General features: G+C 33.6%; 1 long non-coding RNA gene across 1 annotated transcript; it reads left to right on the top strand.

The window, feature by feature from the left end:
* Positions 1-3364: 3364 nt before the first annotated feature.
* On the top strand, positions 3365-7167 carry LOC130461115 (uncharacterized). The gene is made up of 4 exons (XR_008921458.1): positions 3365-4685; positions 4783-4931; positions 5653-5795; positions 6790-7167. It is a non-coding gene; the product is annotated as an uncharacterized lncRNA (long non-coding RNA).
* The last annotated feature ends 493 nt before the right edge of the window (positions 7168-7660 follow it).

The raw sequence follows: 7660 nt of genomic DNA, 5'->3' as shown, positions 1-7660 counted from the left end.
TGATTAGTCCTTTCAAATTTGACGATATATTCAAGATAGGCTGTCAGGACCAGTCCCGTGACTAAGAAATGTCTATCAAGTGAACTTGAATGTAAAAAGTTGAATATGGTCCCTGGTCGGAATTTTTCTATAAAGATGGACGCATAGAAAACGCTAGACGACTAGAATGCAAGATGACTAGTAGTTTTGTTTCTTGAAATATGTGGACATGGCAATGTCGCAATCATTTGCATAGATACTTACTTGAGAAGATTAGTATCGACAAACCTATGAAACTTTACTGTAAGAGATGAAAATCTGTCATAAGTAAATTTCATTACATTATTAGACACTAATCCTCAATACCTGAGTGATTTGAGATTACTTGTTTGAGAACTGGTTACTTTGACGTTGTCAAGCGTCGCACCGTAAAAGGAGACTATAACGGCAACACTCAGGTAATTACCTATCAAACGAAGTCTAACCTCAAGATCACAAGATTGGGATTGTCCTCCCATAAATCGGGATGAGATGCTGAAAGTTGTACAAAGGCCACTCGGAGAGCTAGAAACAGAAAAATGCATGGCCGTGCTCAGATGAATCATAGGCTATGATTATCTGTTTATTTGATCAGTGAACTCTGAAACCGAGAAATACCTCTGGACATCATAATCCACACCGTGTACTTGTCTGTATCCTTTTGTAACCAATCTAGCTTTAAAAACTTCTAGATTCCCATCCTTGTCCTTTTTCAGTTTGAAAACCCATTTGCTTCCTATGACTTGGTAGCCATCTCTGATTTTTGTCAAAATTTTACCCGATTATAACCTAACCCCATATGAACCTGAACCGATACAACCCGTCTTAACCCGACCCAATATGATCGACCCGACCGATTATACCCCGACCCGGTATGAACCCGAACCAATATTAAACCAAAACGGTATGAACCCGAACCGAAATGAACCCGTGCCAAGCAACCCGAACCCGAACCGTCAATTTTTCAACCCGAACCGACCCGACCCGACAGCAAAATGAACCCGTTTTGACTCGAGCCGAACGAACCGAAATCGAGCCGATAACCCGATTTGACACCCCTAGTTAAGAGCATTTGAAATTCTAATAAGATATCATTATACAAAAAGCACATTTCAAAATTCAATTAAGCTAAAAAAATCTTACATCATTATTTCTATCTTAGTATCCATCACTTTTTATTATCATCATATAAAATCTTATTGTATTAAATTTTGTAAAGAACTCTTGCGTGTGGGCCGCATAAGATCGAAAAACCCTTCTTCTCTCTGCCAAAGATCATTAATCTCTAGTATAAATATAAAATTGTGGTCGTCAACTTCATTTCATATGCTTGCAGTGGCGGACCAAGGATTGTTGGTCAGGGGTGGCACGGAAGTTGTACGAGTAATTACCAGCGTATAATTATTATAATCAAATATAAAAGTGCGTAACTCGTACGTTTTTTTCATTATATATTATATACGTATAGTTGATTGTAGGTACCACAAACGTTCAAATTGATTAAGATTTTTTTTTGTAATATTTTACTAAAAGCTTAAAAAAATATTAAAAAAATAAAGATGACTATTATTATAATAAATTAGTAGTTGAAGGATTTTTGTTTTATAAAAGTGAATTGTTTTTATTGAAAAAATTATAGTTTAATTAAATATGTACAAAGTACTAAGAACAATAAAACATATGGAGGTGGAAAAAACAAAAAAAGATTTTATCCTACAACCTTTTAAAAGTGAGAACTTGATTTTCACTATTCATCCAATAGTGTGATGACTAAAACGCCCTTACATTCTTCCATTAACTACAGCTTTGCCCCTGACCTCAGATCGTGACACGTGACTTTGCTTCCTTCTTGGATCCCTCCCCCGTGCTTTCCTTTTTTTTACTTTCACCCCTGGTTCTTGGAATCTTGGATCAAACCGTAACTATTGATCCATCTCCTCCGCCCCCATTTTCTCCCTCCTCTCTCTTCTTCTTCTTCTTCGATTTCCGCCACTGAATTTAAATTCTCTCTCTCCCCTTTTCCTCATCTCTCCTGCAATTGATACTCCATAGACTTGGTGAAGCTTTTCGTGTTCCACAAAAATGGTGTCCGGTGGATCGATAGTGCCGCATCAACTTCACTTTCTGAATCTCTCTTGCCTTTCCATCTTCATTTTCGCTATTCTAATGGTAATATATTATTCTTGTTCTTCAATTTCGCACTTATAATTCAATCTAATTCGATCATTATTTGTGATTTCTGCTTGTTTATTTCATCTGAATTTAATTTGCGTTTTGTTGATTTCATTATTTGCGTTTTGTTGATTTCATCTGGAACATGCGTTTAATCTTCGTTTTCTTCGGGTGAAATTTGTTCTGATTTAGTTACTTTATTGATTGTTAGGTTCTAATTTATGATTTTAATTTAGATTTTAATTTATGATTTTGATTTAGTTACAAGATGTTTGTGATTCAAAAGCTGGTGCTGAACTTCTTGACTTGGATCTTCTCAAGGTAATTTCTCTCTCTTTTACTTATTTTCCGTTTCTTGAATTTAATTTAATTTTGTGTAAGAAATGGTTGGTGATTAGGGTTTTGTTTCGTCTGTGTAATATAAAGTTTTGATTTTTATAATGTATAGTTTGTTGGTTGTAGTGAGTATATTATTCTAATTGGGTGTGTCATTGGTTTTTCGATTGAAAAGAGATTTTGAGGGTGGGTTCGTTTATTGTTTGCAAAATCTCTTGGGATCAGTTTGTCTTTAGTGTATAAGGTTTTTATGCTTTTTAGCAATCTTAAGCTTCTTTGTTCCCTTATTAAGACACCAACTTCTTTGGGGGATTCTTTAAGGTATACTTCAAATAACAAATCCCCGTCTTTTAAGTGTTATTAGTTTTTTTAAAATATTTGTTTTTTCTGATTTAATCATGGTTTTGATGATGTACTTTGATTCATAGTGTTCATATTGATGAATTTCTATTCTGGGTTTGACTTGCTTCAGCTTAATGACTTACTTACTTAGCTGATTGAAATTTTGCAATTTTTGTATGAGAAAAGTGTAATCATTTGATTTCACATTTTGAGAAAGAAGGTTTTTGATTTTTTTTTTTGGTTTATGTGTGTAATTATGTTGATCAGTCCTCAGATGATTGTAGAATATTATGATTAATAATTAGGGTATTTACAACAACATGTGAAATCAGGAGATGTGGCCTTTGAGAATATTATGATTATTGCCCATTGTAAAAGCTGCCTTTGAGAGTATAAACTATCAGATAATTATGCCTTTGAGGCTTTGAGATGTGGCCTTCATTAAAGCGTGGAACGGAAGACTGGGAGTATAAACTATCAGATAATTATACCCAGAGCATATATTTTGAGTGGTCTATTCATTATTTCTCCTCTTGAACTTCTTTGATTATGATAAAGTATTTTCAGTATAGTATTGTCCACTGTTTTGTCTTGTAAATTTTGGGCACTCATTTTTCACGATTTGATTTGCTTTGTTGCCTTTGAAAGTCCCGTTCTATTGGATTGTTCTGCAGATATAGGTTATGTAGTTATATTTTTTTTGTTCTTAATCAAGGTTGTAGCACCGGTTACATTCAAAGTTTTACTTTTAAATTTATGTTTACATTTACACTAAATTATACTTTTTTTTTTAATTTTTTTTTATTGTGGTAGTGGTTATATTTAAAACATTGTTCTTTTAATTTTAAAAATGTGTATTTGTCAAAAAAATTCATGTTCTTCAGTTAATTTTTCTCTATTTATTTCAAGTAGCGGTTATATTCAAAGATTTATTCTTTTTATTTTAAAAACGGATACATTCAAATATTACTTCTATAGTCATATTTTCTCTTTTTATTTCAAATAATGGTGGTATTTAAATATTTTACTAACTCCCAGTCTGCAAACTTTTCAACCAATTGCATTTTCAAATAGTTTTTTTGATTCTTACTTCTTTTTAACCAAGTTGAGGATAAATGGGCTTCAGTTTTTTTCATTTAAGTGATGATTTTCCTTCCTATAATTGCGTTCCACATGAATGTGGACAGCCTTTGTATAACTGGTATCCATAGTTGCTCTGATTTTCTGCAAAAGATACGAACACTCAAAAGTTTAGATAATTTGGAAACCAATGATACTCTTTAGGAGGGCGATTTTGTGAGTGGCAGAAGATAGAACATTGACAATTTCTGCCATTTGTGTGAATGATCTGAACACTGGAAGATTATATGAATGATCTCATTATATCTTGAAACCGGTATTGAAATTTTTTTTGTGGGTGGCAGATTGTTCAGAATCACTTTAATGCAAACGTCACTGGGCTTGTTGATTAATTATTCTTCGCTCTTATTTTGTATTTTGATTAAGATCTTTCTTCCTTTTCCTCTTGTAATTTTCTTTTCCTTTTAAAGTCACAGTTTTTTTTTGGGTCAAAAGTCACAGTTGTTTGTTTAGAGTATAACGGGGTATTTGTTTATGGTTGTCTATGTAATGTTGTCCTTACTTTTCTTATTTGAAATCTCCTATGGTTCACTCTGGACTTTTCATCAGGTCTTTCATAAAATGGTGAATGCTAGAGTAGAACCAAATCATCATACATATGAAGCTCTTATTGATGGTTCTGCAAGAGCTGGTCAGGTAGCTAAACTTTTGGTGTTTATGGGATTTTGAGGTCTAAGGTATATAGTTGTTATATATCTGGAGGTTAATTTTTTGATTTCTAGACTACCTGCTCAGTAACTCTAAAAGTCAATTGATAGCATACCTATATTGCAGTAGAATGTGAAGCCAGATCGAGTTGTGTTCAATGCACTTATCACCGCTTGTGGCCAGTCTGGAGCAGTAGAACGCGCTTTTGACGTGTTGGCAGAAATCATATCTGAACTACAGCCTATCGACCATGATCACTTTACTATTGGCTTCTGGTAAGAGCTTGCTCTCTTTAACTTTATTACATTTAGGGAGTGTTTGATTTGGTGTAAAATGTTTTACGATGTAAAAGAGTAAAATGGTTTCTTATGTTTTTCTCTCAAAATATATGTGAATCAATGAACCATCATCAAGATTATAAGACACTTGATCTCTAGGTTGTATAGTTTCTCTAGGCACCTTCAATGCAGATCCATATTGTCACACCTCAGCAACAATTCCAATAAACTACGGAGTACCACTTATACCAACTGTTTACCATGGAGTGTTAACCAAGAAAATAGACTTGATGTTTAGACTAATCATGTGAATGGATTGTACCAAAATCAAGCAGTTGGTTCATTCTCTGGTGAACTTTTTAAAATTAATTGTTAGTTTTGGCGAGTTTGAATACAACAACTAGCAATCATATTAAGATCAATCCACGATATTATAGTTTTTTAGTATAACTTTATAGTTTTTTAAACACTCTGTATGCCTATTGCCCTTTACATTGTTTTCAAAGTACAACTTACTGAATTGCAATCATTTTTAAGAATTTTTATTTTTTGGTTTCAGAAAATACAGAGTATAGTAAAAAACAAAAGAAGTGATTTTGGTCTCTGATTACATTTTTAAAGTTTTGAGCTGAAATATTTATGTCAATTAAACTCGGAACATTTACTGTGAAATGATTTTTCTTAAAGCGAAATTGATCTTGCCAAAACTTTATTTTAGGGTAATCACGTGAACCAAATGGTTGATGAGATATTCGTTCATTGCTTATGATTGAGGTTTGGAGAAGCTTTGATGTTTTAGGGAGGGTGTCTTCTGCTCAATATTGGGATCACGTGTTTCAGTCAAGAGCAAACACCTCTATGGTATGTGTTCATGAAATTATTTCCTTTAAGGTGTTGGGTAGCCCTAAACCTTAATATCCAATCATCTGTACTTATTTAGTGTACTCTGCATTTCTTTGATGATCTAGGCAGTTGTCCTGCTTATTCTTTAAGAATAGAATGTACTGTGAGAAGATAAATTTATATATTCTATCTGGTTTCTTAGATAGGACTAGAATAGGGATGTGCGAGTGTAATTGTTGTGCTGTTTTATTTTTTGCTTAATCAGAGCTGATCAACTTTAACCCAGTCCATTTTTCTTGGGTTTGGGCTGCGTTTTCCGCCAAAATGTGAAAAGACCAATGCTCAGGTCGAAATGCCAAAATGTTACTTCTGATGACTTGCTTTAGTACAACTTGATCCTTCCTAGGATCAACTATGATATTGGGATATTATCATTTTTTCTTGTTTTAAAATCAAAGGTTTCTTCAATGCAAGATGCAGGTTAGACAAGGAGTAACTTCCTGTTATGTCTTGGTGTTTGAAGTGCTTATGTTTTCTCATTAAACTTCCTTTTGTTATGCCGAAAAAGGTAAGGTTAAAATTTGCATGTTGGTGCACTGTGTATTTACAGCAAAAGCCTGACCACTTAATTTATGACAATGAGAAAAATATGTATTTTAGATTTTTTTAGGGAATAAGTACTTTTGGCACCCATTCATTTGCTGACTCTTATGGTTGCGCTAATTTCTCAAGGAAGGATTCAATCTCGCAATCTTTGGCTCTTTGCTCCCAGGTAGTTATAGTTTTTGTGTTTAAGTTTGCACATAGAGATCTCAGTCTAACAATTATGAGCATGCTAAAAGTTACTTAAAATTTCAACACCTCTGATTGTCATGCGCTGCATTCACCTAAGATTCGTATACTCTGTATGCCTATTTCCCTTTACATTGTTTTCAAACTTGTCCTTTATTTTGCTTTTGGGTTTACCTAATACTGGAAGCTTTCCTATAGTAACAAGATACAATATTTTCAGAATGATCAAAAGACCTTCAAAAAGATCCATTTGGAAAAACACCAACTTCTTGGTGGAGATTGACACAACGACAAAACTTTAAAAGAGCGGTGTCTTGCAATGGAGCCTTACGTCAGTTTCTCAAAAAATAATGTCCTGGAAGAGAACAAAGAGGATGACAACGTGACAATGCTACAATGTAGTTTGGGTGTTGAGTACACCTTGTCGTTTGTGAGCCATTTGCTAAGCTAGGTGATGTACTTGTAAAGTATCTTATATTTACACTTTAGTTCTAGATGGCCCTTGGATTTCTTGCCAACAGAGGAGTTCAATTTGTTGTCGTTAGAAGATAGGATAAAAGGCTTATTTACAGCAAAAACCTATTAAATATTTTGTAAAGGAAACTCTTATACTTGCCTTAATATGTAATTGCATTGTAATTATGTTAGACTTGTAATATTTTGCTAAGGCTTTGTCAATCTATTAGTTCAGCTTGGATATTTTGTTGAGATTGAGATGGCTTTTTTTTCGTTCTGATGTTGTAGTCGTGTTGCTATTATCGAAAGTGAAGTTTTGCGATGTTAAACATAGATGCAAACTTGCAACCGTAGGAGGGACCAAAATGTTTTTTTTAATACCAAAGTTGACTTATGTTGACTTTAAGTTTTTAATATTACTTGAGTTACCACACCCCTGTTAAGAAAAGGTTTTGCAAGGGACGGTTGCAAGTTGAAAGCTTGTGTCTTATACATTTAGAAGGCGATTTTCGGATTTCTTGAAGGAGGATGTCTTAAAAACACTTTTAATAAATTGACAAATTGTTTGTTTGTTGTCTTATTATACTACATTTGCCTTTTTATTTTAGCTTATGCAAATTGTTTTCCCTAGCTTG

This window comes from Spinacia oleracea, chromosome 5 (assembly GCF_020520425.1).
Source record: "Spinacia oleracea cultivar Varoflay chromosome 5, BTI_SOV_V1, whole genome shotgun sequence".
Classification (NCBI taxonomy): domain Eukaryota; kingdom Viridiplantae; phylum Streptophyta; class Magnoliopsida; order Caryophyllales; family Amaranthaceae; genus Spinacia; species Spinacia oleracea.
This window is presented reverse-complemented; position numbering and strand designations above follow the sequence as displayed.